General features: G+C 45.0%; 1 protein-coding gene across 1 annotated transcript in view; it reads right to left on the reverse strand.

Annotated features, from left to right (window-relative positions):
- Positions 1–9166: 9166 nt before the first annotated feature.
- CENPC (centromere protein C) overlaps positions 9167–15289 on the reverse strand; it is a 34931-nt gene continuing 28808 nt past the window's right edge. Inside the window, exon 19 of the mRNA XM_063335995.1 lies at positions 9167–9352. The gene's annotated coding sequence lies outside the window, so the exon portion shown is untranslated. The remainder of the gene's footprint in view (positions 9353–15289) is intronic.

A 15289-nucleotide genomic window follows, 5' to 3' on the forward strand; every position in this document is an offset into this window, starting at 1 on the left:
GCTATTGACTTCAACAAGATCTGGAGCTTTCTCGTTATCATTTTAACTGCACTTTGCTGGGGCTGGCTTTGGAGAATCACTTAAAGATTACAGTCAGGTGAAAAGTGAATTCTCATCTGTCTCTCCTGTAAAAAAAAATAATAGGGAAAGTCTTAAAAGAATAACAACTTTATTCCACTTCAGCTCTCCAAACCAAAATGAAAAACAGTTTAAATTCAGTGGGGAGGGGTGGGGTGTTGTGTATTTGTCAAAAACACTTAATATGGGGGGGACGCGATGACACACACGAGTAGAAAGAATCACCAACAGTTTCTCCCAGAGAAATTTTCATTTTTGATTAAATCTATTTCTGATGCGCTCAAGGATGAAACGCATCAAGTCTAGGAAATAAGTGTGTGAGCAGCTTCCAAGAATAATCAGGATTTACAGTGACCTTTTATTCCAGGCAAGCAAAGGCAAGCGGTATGATGGATACAGAAAAAAAATTACCGAGAAACAAGGAAATTTGCATCCAGCAGCAGCGGCGGCGAAGGGGGCACTGAAATGTGCTCGCTTTACACAGAGGGCTACAGTGCCATGTTATTGCAGACAAATGAAGGGCTTGTATTAAAAATGCATAATTTAATCAAGAGAAAAACTACTAATCAGATGGAAATATGCAGACCTGATATTGGTTTTTTAATATTAGTGTTATTAAATTCTGATATAGTTTCTTACAGAATCACCCAAATGTAAATTAATATAAGGAGAAACAGTTAACAAAATTACAGGACTAGATCAAACATTCCTGCTCATTCACAAGCGTCCGGCAGACTTGTGATATTAGGGATGGCATAAAAGGCTTAGTATAAAATACTACATGTGCTAATCTAATAGTATTTTCCCCCGTCAGAGCAGCTCGAAATGAGCCCCAACACAGCTGCTGGCGCCAGGCGAACAGGAGCTGAGGTTCGGTGCCAGCGTTAACTCTCTGCCTCAGCCCAACACCGTCGCTGTGTGCCAGCTCCACCCGGAATCAGCTACGAGGAGCAGGAACTTATTCCCTGGACATAATCAGCCTCCAGAGTTAATACCTGCCCTGAGAAAACAGGGCTGAACAGTCCTCTAGTTTAACATATTAAAAAGCACTGAAAACATCCTCTGTTTGTGCATACACAAATGATGCGAGAGTCATCGCCTCCGCTCAGCACCCCTCGGGCTTGTGGCACCCGCCCTTACCCAGGGCTCTCCCACCACCGGTGGACAAAATCGCGAGTTTCCAACTTGCCCATTTTACATCAGGTCAAAAAAGCTGGGCAGAAAGGGACTGTCACTCGTCAAGTGAAATAAATAGCGCCTTGGGGTTAAAGCTCGGAAAAGATTCCAGGTCCCGTTTCTCATTTGATGCGGCAAACCTCCGCAGAGAGAGATGTGCTTCTCTTGAAATTCCGCCAAGGAACGCGGGGCTCACTTTTCAGACTACGTGCCTGTTTCACACTGCTTGAGTTACAGCAAGAAAGTCACTCTGTAACACCATTCTTCCAGAAAATGCAGAATTACTAATATCAGCTTGGTTTATAAGAGTGCCTAGAGGCCCTGGCCCCACTGTTTCAAGCAGCATAGAAACACCAGAAAAAGTACACTTACATTTTTCCCCCCCTTGCCAATTAGAACATAAACACTGTAGAGCAGAGATTCTTTTTGTTTGCACAGCACTTTGTGCCATAAGGTCCTATCTTTCAGGCGTATCTGAACGCACACAAAGAGGATCAAAACAGGTACCGAGCATTTAACGTTAACACTGATTCCCACCGACACTTTATTTGATATCCACGTACGAGAGAAAGAGAAGATGCACAGCAGGAAAGCAAGGGAAATTAAACAGCGCGTGTGACCGGTAATACACAAAATTGCTCATTTTTTGCTCATTGCAAAAATACCTGCAGACTCTTTCAGACAGAAAGCTGATGTGTCAGTCTCACTTCCTACTTCCTTTTCATTTTATGTTATTTACCGAATGAGTGTTTGTGACACTCAGGGGATAAATAAAGCCAAGCCAGGTTCCCTCTGCTTCCTTTTTCCCCCGTTGTTACCAGCTGGTACGTCCCTCTGATCGAGGGTCCTGCATGAGCTGCACGCACACGGCCACCAGTGGCATCAGATAACGGCAAAGAGGCGGCTGCTGCTCTCGATTCCCTGCTATGTTACACCAGTGTTAATGAGGAGTAAATAATAATAAGGAATCAGCTTTCTTCAGCTGACAGACAGTAAGATGTTCAATATTTGTCAGAGCCACTGGCAACCCAGGGTCAGTTGCCAGGGGCTCGTGCCCAGCAAACGTACGATGCCGCAAACACTGTATAATCTGGAAGAGCCACTCTGTGGTATAAACTTCAAAGCACCCCATCCTGCCGGATTAGGAAATCCTTTGCAGATGGCAGATGAATGAAGCCGGAGGGGACACTCGCCCTCATGGGTTACAGCCCGTCTCATGCAGCGTGTGCCTGAGCTTGACGTCACCTCTTTAAGCAAAGAAACGCCGCAGCAGAGCCCTTCTGGCTCACGGGGTGGGTCGGGAGCTGGACGATGCCAGGAAATCCTCGGGCATCGTGGGCACCCTGGCTGAAAGGGCTGCACTAAGCCATGCCACCACACGGTTAGAGCTGGCTCAGGAAACACACCTCTGAGCTGCGATCCCATCTCAGTTTTGCTTCCTACCATAGCAGCACATCCTCCAGAAGGAGAAGCCCAGCTCTCTCTAAAGTGAAGCTCCTCTCAATCCCCAGAGAAATTTGAAAGCCGGAGAGGGACTTTTTACAAGGGCATGTAGTGATAGGACAAGGGTATCAGCTTCAAACTAGAAGACAGTAGATTTAAATTAAATATTAGGAAGAAATTTTTCACTATGAGGGTGGTGAGGCACTGGAACAGGTTGCCCAGAGAAGTTGTGGATGCCCCATCCCTGGAAGTGTTCAAGGCCAGGCTGGATGGGGCTTTGAGCAACCTGGTCTGGTGGGAGGTGTCCCTGCCCATGGCAGGGGGGTTGGAACTAGATGGTCTTTAAGGTCCCTTCCAACCCAAACTATTCTATGATTCTGTGAAATCTCGCAGGTTTAGGAGAAGCAGCCGGAGCACAGTGCCACAGCCAGGCCCAGCAGCGTGGCATCGTGGGGAGCGTACACATATGTGCTGCTCGCACAAGACCCCTGCCAGGCAGCAACAAAATCCTGAACAATCTTCCAAGCTAATGCACCGAGCAGTGCCTTCGTCTTGCTGTAAACATTTCTGGCTTTAGCCAACCAGTTAGGCAGAGTTATTCCTCACGGATTTGAGGAATAACCCCCCCGGGAAACATGGGGCACTTCCACAGTCAGCAAGCGTTGTCCCAGATGGCTTCTCCTGTCTGTGACACAGAGCTGGCACCCACCATCCTCATATTTGAAGACTTTTACTGTCCTGACCCTCCTAACAGGGCAGTGCTGTTACCCAGGACTGAGCTGTGACCCGAGGAGTCAGGAGGCAAAGGCACTCGGCAGACTGATGGCAGAGCACAGACGGGACCCTGCCCCTCAGCTGGAATTGGATGTCATTGGCTTGGTCGCTGGTAAGCACGAAATTTAGGAAGATCCCCAGTAAAATGCAGTTGCTAAAGGCATACCATTTCTTGAAACTCTTGAATGACCAAAGCACTGGTATTACCCACTCAGTTTCCATCGCCTTTTCGACGTCCCCTCTATTCCGTGGAGGCTGCTAGGGAGTTAACAGCTAGGAATTGAAAACGTGGAAGGAATACCTATAAGCAACTCAAGAGGACAACTCTTTAACTTCTCGGAGGTTTTGGAAACAAAACACTGGAAGGAAGACTAAGCAATTGAATTCCACTTCGTTAGAGGGAGAACCATTTCTGAAAGAAGAAATAAGCTTCAAGATGGAAACACAACCGTTGAGCAACAGGTCTGGAAAGGGGGGAAAAAAAAAAAAAAAGATGTGGCTTTCTTCTGAAAGCCTTGCAGCAGCCTTTTCCTGCGCTTTATTGGCCTCTAGTGGAAAACAGAAGGCATGTCTTGCGATCACAAAACTGCATTTACAGAGCAAAGGGGAAAATATACCTCTCCCCACACAGAGTGTGAATACATAGCTGGTGAAGGAATGCAAGACATGCGACTGAAAAGGACGACTATTCTGCATTAGCTACACAGGCCGTCTTGGTCTTGCTGTCATTCAGGAAAGACACCCAGTTAAATATCAGGTTTTTTCTACATATGGTCCTATTCAGGCACACCTCTTAACTGCCTGCCATAAAAGAAATAAGATTTCACCTGCAGAGGCACTAAGTTTGTCGATATTTGGTCTAGAAGCTCTGAGCCATTGTATGTGCTCCACTGAATGTTAACCCTTGCAGCGCTCAGACCACAGCAGTAGACTCTAAAAGTAGACTCCAAAATAAGGAGCTCATTACTTTCTTCTGTCAACTCAGGCTCTCGAAATGAAAACATATGCCTGTATGGAGCAGACAGCGATTGCGACAGCAGTTCTGCCTAGGTATAAATTCAGTGATTCAAAAGCCATGGCTCCAGTTTCCATTGATATAAACAAGACGGCAGGAGTCCTCAATTAATTAAAAATACTAACCGTAATCAAAAGAAAGCACAAAGTAGGATCCCAGGAACAAACCGCAGAACAGGTGAGCCAATGGAGGGCAGCAGGCTCAGCACAGATATGGGATAACATAAAAGACCAAGTCTTGTCTCGGGCAGAGCGGAACTCCCAAAACCAGACCCAGCTAAAAAGCAGACGCTGCCCCCAGCAGAACTGTGCGCACCAACAGCCGACAGACACCCCCGAGCGGAGAAGGGATGCAGAGCGCTGGTGGACTCCGGCCTCCTTTGGCTGAGCACAAATCTCCGCGCATCCCTCCAACAGCTCTGTGAGCTTGGCTTGGCTTCCTCTCCCTACTCCGATGCCAGCCTAGAGAAGTTTGCTCCCTGGGAAACACCGTCCCTCACAGCAGCCTGGAGATGGCAGAAGGCAGATGGTAGCCTTGGGGCTACCGAGCGGGCCAAGGGGGTGTGTGTGCCTTCCATCCTCCACAGAGGCTTGGCACTCGGGAGCCTCAGTACACGGGAAAAGGGAAGAGAGCAACAGGCGCTCTCAAGCCTAGGAAAAAAAACTTACTCAAAATACATTTTCAGTGTACGTTGACTGGGTTTTGTGTCCATCTGCTCTTGCATTCATTTTACCAGCCTCTATCCTAGCCTAGGGCAGAGGGGCATGCCACTAGACGCTTCTTTGGAGGCTGAACTGCCAAAAAAAAAAAAAGTGAAAAAAGAAAAAAAACCATGCCAAAACAACACGTCATTCATTCATTCACTCACACAGAGGTACCTAACAAATCTGTAAAAAAAAAAAAAAAAAAAACCAAACAAAAAAAAAACATACACAAACCATTTTTGAAAGCCAAGTGCAGTCTTCTGACTTGTTTGTTCTGGTCAAATGGCTTGCGTTCCCTGTTTACCTTCAAGGAGGGAAGGGAAGAGACACCAACGGCCAAAAGCCACCGCATCAGTATTTTTTGCCAATTCGGGAGGTGTTCACACACCCCCTGGTTTGTGTGTGAGTGTGAGACACACACGTAACCCGCGCCAGGGGAACTCTAGGCAGTAAACACCAGGCCACCTCTTGCTCGAGTTCCCTTGGCTCAGTGCTGGTCCAAGCACCTTTTTTTCTGCAACATTTAGCAAAGTAACCTAAAGCAGCCTGATTTTTATGCCATAAATGTAAAATAATCAAGCACAGGGCTTCGAGCCCATGAATCCTCAGGGCTGGCTGAACTCCCATCTGTAAATCCTACAGATTAGTGACATTATGCTTATTTCCTTCATGAGAAAAAAAGAAAACAAGATTAAATACAATCAGTCTGAGCTGGAAAGACAAGGTTATTGTGGCACAGTAACGCTCGAGAGGCAGCCGGGAGAGCTTTCCACGCCTTGTCCTTTGGCTTTCTTTGCTCAACAGAATGAACTCCACTTTACGGTCTTAATTCCTCAGGCTGCAAAACATTTGGCACTGGTTTGATATACATTCTTTCAGTTAAGCATGTGTATGGATAAAACCCCGTTCAAAACAGAAAAGGAAAATAAAAATAAAAATCACACGATCCTTAACAGACAAGTTAAACCTGCTTCTCTGCAGAGGAATGAGAGTCTTATTTTAGGAATAGCTGAATCCCATGAGAAAGCAGTCACAGCTGTGCACCAGCAGACCACATACCAGCGTGAGCAAGCTGCTTCCGAGAGCAGAGGAGGATTCTTCTAACTCAAGATACTGAAAATATGCAAGAGACACCCATGGTAACACCAACCCCAAGCTGCCAAAAGCATGTAATAAATGTGGCTTTTAATAACCTCTGCTACCACCACCGGACAGCGTGGAGTTTCTGAGGCTGTTCTCAAGTCCTGGCTACAAGCGTTTGCCATGAGATCCACCGCATCTCAAGGCACAAATGGGCACAGGAGCTCAGGACCGGGCAATCCCCGAGCAGTGACTCTGTGGCCACGGCAGATGCCGAGCGAGCAGCTGGCATGCCACGGCCGCAACTGGGCTACAGCACAACCACCTGCACCTTTGCTTGGTGCCGGGCCACTGGATGACCTGCCTCCTCCTGCTGTGCCGCAGAGGAAGCCGGCCAATTGGGATAATTTTTAAGAGCAGTACTTTGCTTTTTATCCACTAAGATAAAAAAAATTTAAGTTGAAATCTTTCACTTGCAAGAGAAATTCAGCCTCGGGTTCTGTTGTGCCCCCTGTGACTCGTGCGCTTTAGCTGTTTATCACTCCTTACAACTCCTGAAACTTTTTAGACCTTCCAGTGACATGACAAACTTGAAACTGTACATCTATGATCACTGGAGGAACTGAAAAAACACCACACCATCCACCCCCGCAAAAAAAGAACCAATACGAAGATACAAGATGAAGGAGCTCTTTGCTTCCTGAAAGTTAATACTGGGTCACCGTACAGATTTTACTGGAACTGCCCTCCTTCTGTGAAGCTACGACCGAGTCTAATTGGCATAGGAAGGGCACATGTTCTGACTCTTCCAGGTTAAGGCAGGTAAAAGATGTATTAACAGTCTTCCTGCTTATCAAAATACAGCACATGATACATGTGGTTATTACTCTGTTTCTGTCCAATGCATTGATTTCATCCAATTAACATGAAACTGTGATGGACCGTTCTGGATGAAAGCCTCTCCGAAACACGGCGGGGAGGAAAAGCAGTAACAATGCCCCATGTCAGCCCAGGAGCACAGGAGAGCACCACCCCATCTGAACAGTCCGGATGAGGAGAGTCCCCAAGATCCGCATCCTGCTCGAGGGATCCTACAACCAACCTACACAGCAGCTGACCAGAATGGAACAGGGCTCAAATCACATCAGTTTTGGGACCCCTGCAAGTGGGCAGGGCCACCCTCCCACTCTCCCCATCCCGTTTTGCACAGCCCTGGGGCACGACTGCTGTGGACGCGTCCGCACGGACTTACCCAGGCAGGCAGAAGAGGCAGCAGGAGGCTGAATGTTAGGGCTGGATTCTCCCCTACTTTAGTTAATGGTAAATACTTGCTGGAGTTGAGACAGGGCTTCAAGAACCAGAAGAACTGCAGGTCGAAAGGCTGCACTTCAGCAAGGTTCTCACTGGCAAAGTACTTGGGCAGGGTTGATGGGAATCAATGTTATAAACGGAGCTTCCAGCAGAACCTTCCAAGAGTGGAAAACCCTTCTTGCTCCCTTCTCTGCAACATTTAAATACCTTAATACGCTATCATTCATAGCATAGTACACTTGTTCAGGAAAAGATGTTTTCTCACCTCCAAAAATTGTTTTGGTTCCAGAATTGGTTCAATACTGATCCAGACTCCCAAGTTTTAGATGCTGGACAACCCTACAACACTTGGCTTATAATAAAAACAATGAGTTCAGATGAGGCAAAGATACTTTAAAAAAAAAAACCCAACCAACCAACCAACCACTACCACCAAAAAGAAACTCAGCAACAACAACCCAGCACTATGCATAGTATACTTCATCCCAATTTGGATTTTAAATCATTTCTAGGGAGACCTACTTTTGCTACCCACAGTAAAGATTTTTGAGCAAATGAGCTCGTTGCTGTGGAATTAATAATAGATCTATGCAGATTGATATTCCCAGGAGACAAAGGGAAAGGGAAGAATATTAAAAACTGATGCTCCTGGCAAATGAAAAACTAATGGACCGTATTTTCCCGAAGGGATGGGAGGTGCTTTCATTTTATTTCACTCTTATGACTATGCGAGACCTGCCATAATAGGTAACTCTCAGGGAGCACCATCTCCAGCTAAATGGAAACACCTTGAAAATTTCATAGAGAATGCGGAGGAGAGAGTAAGTCATCACATACCCAATCTGAAGAGCACTGAACGATCACGACACTGCCACAGAATGTAGCTCTGTTGATGATTTATCTGAAAACCAAAAGAATTCTGCAACCTGTTTAGCCTGGAGAAAAGGAGGCTGAGGGGAGACCTTATTGCTCTCTACAAGTACCTGAAAGGAGGCTGTAGAGAGGTGGGAGTCGGGCTCTTCTCCCAAGTAACAAGTGACAGGACAAGAGGAAACAGCTTCAAGTTGCATCAGGGGAGGTTTAGACCAGATATTAGGAAAAATTTCTTCACCAAAAGTGCTACCAAGCATTGGAACAGGCTGCCTAGGGAAGTGGTGGAGTCACCATCCCTAGAGGTATGTAAAGGATGTGTGGATGTGGTGCTGAGGGACATGGTTTAGTGGTAACGTGGCCATGCCAGGTTAATGGCTGGACTCGATGATCTTAAAGGTCTTTTCCAACCTAAACAATTCTATGATTTTATTCCATGAAAAATATTTTACTTTCAAACTCCTTTTAAGAGTTTCAACAGCTCCAACAGAACAGTTGTAAGATCTCTCTGCTGGTGACATCCTTGAAGCCACTCAAGGCAACTCACATTATTTATAAATATTTACAAGTCAAAGTCATGCTGTATTTTCAAAACCGCACAGACTACCAGAAAATTAATTCTTCAACGAGTTAGAAATCAAAGAAATAAAAACTGATTTGCATTGTTTAATACTTATTGATACAAAAGACAAAATAATTTGTAACAAAGCATGTATTTACAATTTGCATTAGAGAAACATCTTTTAAGATCGATGAAACAATGTGCCCCCAAAGATGGGGTGTGTTTCCAGTTGGATGGTAGGTACAGTATTCCGTAGCACTCCTTTGCATTAGGTGATCTTCAATTTGCAGGCAAAGTTATGGGGAAGAGGTCTCCAACAACATGCTTCTTGCTTTTGGTCTAAGTTATAAAAATAACAGAAATTAGTTCAAATTAACACAGTTTTAAAAAGGCCTATCGGATTGTGCCATAGTATTAGGGAGTTACTAGACAGTAAAGTGGAACAACTGCAAACTGTACTCACAGCAGCAAGGACATTACAGCACTCACATTCTCCAGTGGCAAATCAATACAAATATTAGTATCATTTCAATTATGCTCAAAAGAGCACATTAGCCTAATTTAATTTGACTAACAGTGATCTCTAACAAACGCATTCCTCTGTGCAAAGTTTGGAGTCATCAAAGCCACACCTGGTTGTGACACTGACCCTCCCTCTCCATGTATTTCCTTATGCTAGCTCTGATAGGAAATGTATTTTGGGCAGGACCAAGAGGCCTCAGAAGTCAGCGTGCGGGTGAGTTTCATACTATTTTTATAAAAATCTTGTATTTTAATTCACTTCAGCTCACGTTTAGACAAACAGTCCACAATCTATGATTTATGGTCCCAAACGCCACACAAAGCTGCTGATTTTGGAAAATTTTGGGAAAAGCCCAAGAATTAAAACTGTTGCTAATGTCTGATGCAACTCACCACATCAAGTGACAGCTGAGGACCATGACTCCAGATGAAGAGTCACGTGGAAAAAGCAGCCACTCGATAGCTGGGACTGCACAGGATGCCAAACTTCAAGCTGGTTTGAAGCCCACGTACAGAATGAGGAACACTCTAAGACTTGCAACTGAAAATAACAGCCCGTTATCAAAATACCTTATACTAAAATGTTTTGGGGTATATGTGCAGAAAATTGTTAGCTAGTTCCCCAAAACTGATTGGTGGACTTATCTGTCGTGGTTTAGCCTCAGACAGCCACAAAGAACCACGCACCTGCTCTCTCAAACCCCTCTGTTTGAGGCTGTGGGGGGAGAATTGGGAGAAAAAGGCAAAACTTGTGAGTTGAGACAAAGGCAATTCAACAGAACAGCAAAGGGAGCAGGAAAACAACAACAATAACACAAATTGAGGAATGTACAAACACGATGACGGTACCACTGTTCACCCACTGGACCCTGGACACCCCGGCCTGCTCCAAGCAGCAGCTCCAGCCTCAGCATGGCTCACACAGGATGGAATACCTGTGTCCCTGCCAGAGCGTGGGGAGAATTAACCCTGTCCCTGCTGGAACCAGGACATCATCAAACCCAGGTGTGTCTTCCTTAGAGAGACACCTCAGAGCAAAGACCAGAAGGGGCAAGTTAAAGCTGACAGTTGTAACACAACTTAGAACGCACGTTTTGTCTTTTACTACAGAGAAAGGGAAACCAGTGGCTGTTCACCAGTGGCCAAGCGCTCTGGCACACCCCACGCCCTTCTGGCTGACACACTGATGGCCCGCTGTGTGACATGGAACAGGCCCTCCACTTGAGGTGTACGGCATAAGGCTCCTCCCAACGCAAGCGTGAAGTAAACTTACAGAGGAGCAGCTTCCAGAGCATGGGAGTCTCCGATTTCACAGAATGGTTGAGGTTAGAAGGAACATCTGGAAGTCATCTGGTCCAACCCTCCAAGCGGGACCAGTTAAGAGCTGGTTGCCCTGGATTCGGATAAGCTCTCTTTCCCCACGTCTCCACGAGCTTCTGTCTCCTGATCCCTTCTGTAGCTCTCGACGTCTCCACAGCAAGCACAGCGATAAGAATGAGGATGCCAAGTGTGAACACACACACACTCTAATGTCCTTTGCAAACACACACTCCCACCCACAGGCAGTAAGTAGGGCAGAACGGAGATGGCAGGTTCTGAACTGTGGACAGAGCTGTTCCGCATGGAAGGATACGTCAAATCAACTTGGTCAGGTCTCAGCTCTGTCTCTAAGAGAAATGTATGAAGGTGAGCTCTTCCTGCTTATTCAGTCCAGGCTCCTCCTTAGACAACACAGAAACATCCAATACCAGGAAGATTGTTTTCTCCTGGCGTTTATCAGAAAAGTCAGGCAGTGACGTGGTGCGAAAGGGCATATGTGTCCATATCCATTTCTGCACGCACTGCCACGCTAGACCTCTGTGCCAAAACCAGCTGGTGCCAAACGGCATTCCCACTGGCAAGTGGAATGAAGATGTAAGAGCAGGTGAATGCCTGGACCAGCCTGCCAATACAAAATCAGGGTATGGCATGGTGCCTAAGTGATGGCAGGGCCACCGCAAGACTGTGCCAATGCAAAGGAAGTCACCAGCACGCTGAATTCGTGCTGCAAGAGGAGCAACAAGCACAACGCTATGATGCTCTGGGATGAGTCTGGCCAGGCAGAATGGTGCCGGGACGATCCTTTTGGCACTGCAGAGCCAGCCTCAACAGATGGATGAGGCTTGAGGGCAACCACATGGGCCTGAAGCGGTCTTGGTTCTGCTTCTGTAGTCTGGAAAATGGGAGATGATAACGATAAACACCTTGCCAGTGACATCCTCAGCCGACCTTCTTGGGATTAGAACTACGCAAAAGTCTTTCAAAGGATGGAGACCAAAGGAAGCTTTTGCATCACTTGTCAGGCCCTGTACTCGGCTTGAAGGAGAGGTAGCAAAGGAACCTTCAGGCACAAGAACACCTCTGAAATAATTCCAATACCTGGAACTGAGTTAGAAAAATGATACAATCCTTGCAAGCAGTACAAAGACAGAAAAGAAACCTTTAGTAAGGGAAACGCATCCAGAAAAGGCAAGAAATTAGTTCAGGCGGCAAGACACAAAAATGAAAGAGCAGACTGAAACTTGATACAGCAGCTGAGCTGAAACAGCACAGGTGAATGCCTCAGCCCACAGCCCACTCCCAGGGGGAGGGGAAAGAAAAGAAAAAAAAAAAAGGAAAAGAAAAAAGAGGCAAAAGTGCACCTTTGACAGATACTTCAAGGAGACAACTGCCAACTTGCATAGGAGGATACAGCGCATCACACTGGAAGTGCGCATAGAATTTCATAAATAAAAAGAAACCACTATCAACGCTTTTTTTAATACATAAGGAGAGCCCGTTGAATTTTTTTCAAAAATTACAAGTTCCAGATAAGTGCACCAACAATATTAAAAAAAAAAAAAGTTAAGAGGTGGACACTTAAGCAAATTCTTTGCCAGTGCATGTGTCCAATTAAGACAGGTTTCGTACTTCATCAGGATCACAGTTCCATGGAAATGGGCAAGGGCAGGCACAGGAGGACTGGGATGTGCACCTCATTTGGAACCCTCAGCACCTCACCAGAGAGGACCTTTGCAAGCCTATGAAGTCCTTCAGAAGGAGCTAGATTATTTTCATTAAAAGGAACATTGTCATTACAGTTAACCCCCTCTTTTTTTCCCATCGAGAAACACAAGTACGTCACACGGCGTGGGTGCAGGATGCAAGCAACAGAAGCTATTTCATGACAAGGTAATGATTTCTGTGAACTTAAGCAGGGTTAGCAAGTGAACAGAATGACGCTATTCTAAATTCTCATAATTCGCTCAATACAATTTGTTTGAAAGGTTAAACAGGATGCTAAGATGGACTTGGTATGTCACAAAATAAAGCGGCAAATAAAGCAAACATTTAGAGTTACTTTGTGTTTAAAACACAGCGGGGCTTTGTCACTAGCTAAAATACTGTTCAAGTCTAGCAGCCATTCTAATTTATTCCTGCAGCGACCTCTGTGCTTTACCTATGAATTACTTTACGAGTGCACAGCAAAGCTTAGCTGCTCAACAGGCAAATGCCTACTTCCACTAATATGAAGAAAATCAGCCATAATAAAAGTCAGAGAGCATTTGCTGGATGCAAAAAGGCCTCTGCAATTATCACTTAATTGTCCTTCATGGGCCAATACTGGGAGTCTCATACTTTCCCCGTAAGGTTGATCCCACCTTCAGCATTTTTTCTTAACTGGCTACTTAATTAGTCTTCCCTTCCTGGGCTTAATTGTAAATTTGTTTTGATTAATTAGCCTCAGAGCTGACTTGGCACTAACTGAAACATAGAAGTACTTAGTTTCTTCAGCGCATAAGCTACTGCATCCTAGGGGCACCCCCTCTTTGTCAGCAATAAAATTTCAAGTTCAGATCATGTTAGGAAAAAAAAAACAAAAACTTCTTCATAATTAACTTTGATTTCTTATAATTGCCCCCTCTGTATTACAACACAGAAGTGATGATAACATAAAGAAAGGATAAAATTCAGTAAGTTCAGGCCTCTTGTTCAGTGGATTATACATCATGTTCATTAGCTGAATCCTGCGGTTTTAGATAAGATGACTTAATGCTCTTAAACACAAATGATCACAGCACTACTAGAATCCCAAACCAAGGGCGCAGGTTACCAGCACAGACAACTGTGTTCTCATGGCATTGACACTGGAAAGGCTTCCCTTGCCAACTGGAAGAGTCACGTTCTGCTCTTCCAAAAGTTACTGAATTTCATTGAAAACCCTTTGCACAACCTAGACAAGCCAATCTGCAACACCTTTGGATGTTACTATAGCTCTTCATTATATTTACACCTCTCATATCAATCACTCCTTTCCTCTCCCTCTTTATGGCATGTTGATTCCAGAAGACACACACACAGTGTTACCACGGATCTGCCATCTTGATCAATTCTCCAATTCTCATTTCAGCTACTGTTACTGAAAACACAGGAAAAGACAACTTCAAACACCATGAAAAAATGTCATTATTTTATTTAGCTTAATAGTTATCCAAAAAATTTTATAAACTCCCTAAACAGTTGTCAACAGTATTGCAATTCTTCAGTTTTCAAATTTTAAAGCCCTTACCTATGGACCTGCAAAGAGAAGTGAAAAATCTTACTCAGGACATTAATATGTTTCTCCATGAACACTTCTAGATTTGCATCTCAACTGAACAGTCAGACTAAGAAAATAAACACTTATCCTAAATTAAGCTTTTCCATGCAACCTGAGAAACATTTGGCTTCAAGATCTCTTCTCACTACATTTGTGAATGTCCTGGTTTGAGGTAAAACAGAACCAACTTTCTGATTTGCAATTTTACTTTTTAGCTGGGCCTCTTCTAACTGACTAACCTCTGAAAGTAACAGCATATTGTTCAGAAACTGTTCACTCTCCAAGTGACAAGACCTGATTATACCGAGGAATGGTACACACAGAGGCTCTTGCTTATACCTATTGCTATAACACCCAAGGTCAGCTAGCTTCGCTGTTTGCCCCGTTAGAGGGTCAGAAGCGGAAAAGCATAGAGGGGTCCCACCTGCAGGGAGGAGCAGACGGGACAGGTGACCCAAAACTGACCAACAGGGGTATTCCATCCCATCTGCATCATGCTCAGTATAAAAGCCGAGGGATCAAAGGGGCAAGGCTGCTCTGGATCGCTTTTTCTTCAACGGCCGACGTCTGAGGAGGACCCTGTCTGTTTGTCTGCCTTTGATCCCGACCCAAGCATTCCTGACTCTAGTTCTGGAATTCAGTTCCTGTCCATCACTGACTCCAGTCTGGGACTTTCCCTGTGTCTGCTGGTGACGCGATCATCATCCTGGGAGCTGGATCCAGTTTTGTATATGTTGTATACTTTAATTTTTTATTATTCTATTATTATTTTCCTATTTATTATTATTTTCATTAAAGTAGTTTAGTTCTTCTTCTAAACTTGTAAATATCCTTATCTCTTCCTTTCCTCTCTGAGAGAGAAGGGGGAGGGCCATCTGTCGTTCTGATCGGCCAAAACCACGACAGATTTATTGGCGCCCAACGTGGGGCCCAACTGTGGCTCTACCAGAGTTCTGAGAGATGGTCTGAATAGTTTGAATTCCAGCTTACTCGGAGATTGATACAGACAGCTCACATCTTGTCGTTGCTAAACAGATTATTGTGTCGTCTCTTTGTAGGGATTACTTTAAAGTTAATTGATACGACAATGCTTAGCTTGTCCTATGTGTTGTATTGCTTGCCTGCTCTTTCTGTGT

The sequence above is a fragment of the Chroicocephalus ridibundus genome, chromosome 5 (genome assembly GCF_963924245.1).
Source record: "Chroicocephalus ridibundus chromosome 5, bChrRid1.1, whole genome shotgun sequence".
In the NCBI taxonomy this organism is placed as follows: Eukaryota; Metazoa; Chordata; class Aves; order Charadriiformes; family Laridae; genus Chroicocephalus; species Chroicocephalus ridibundus.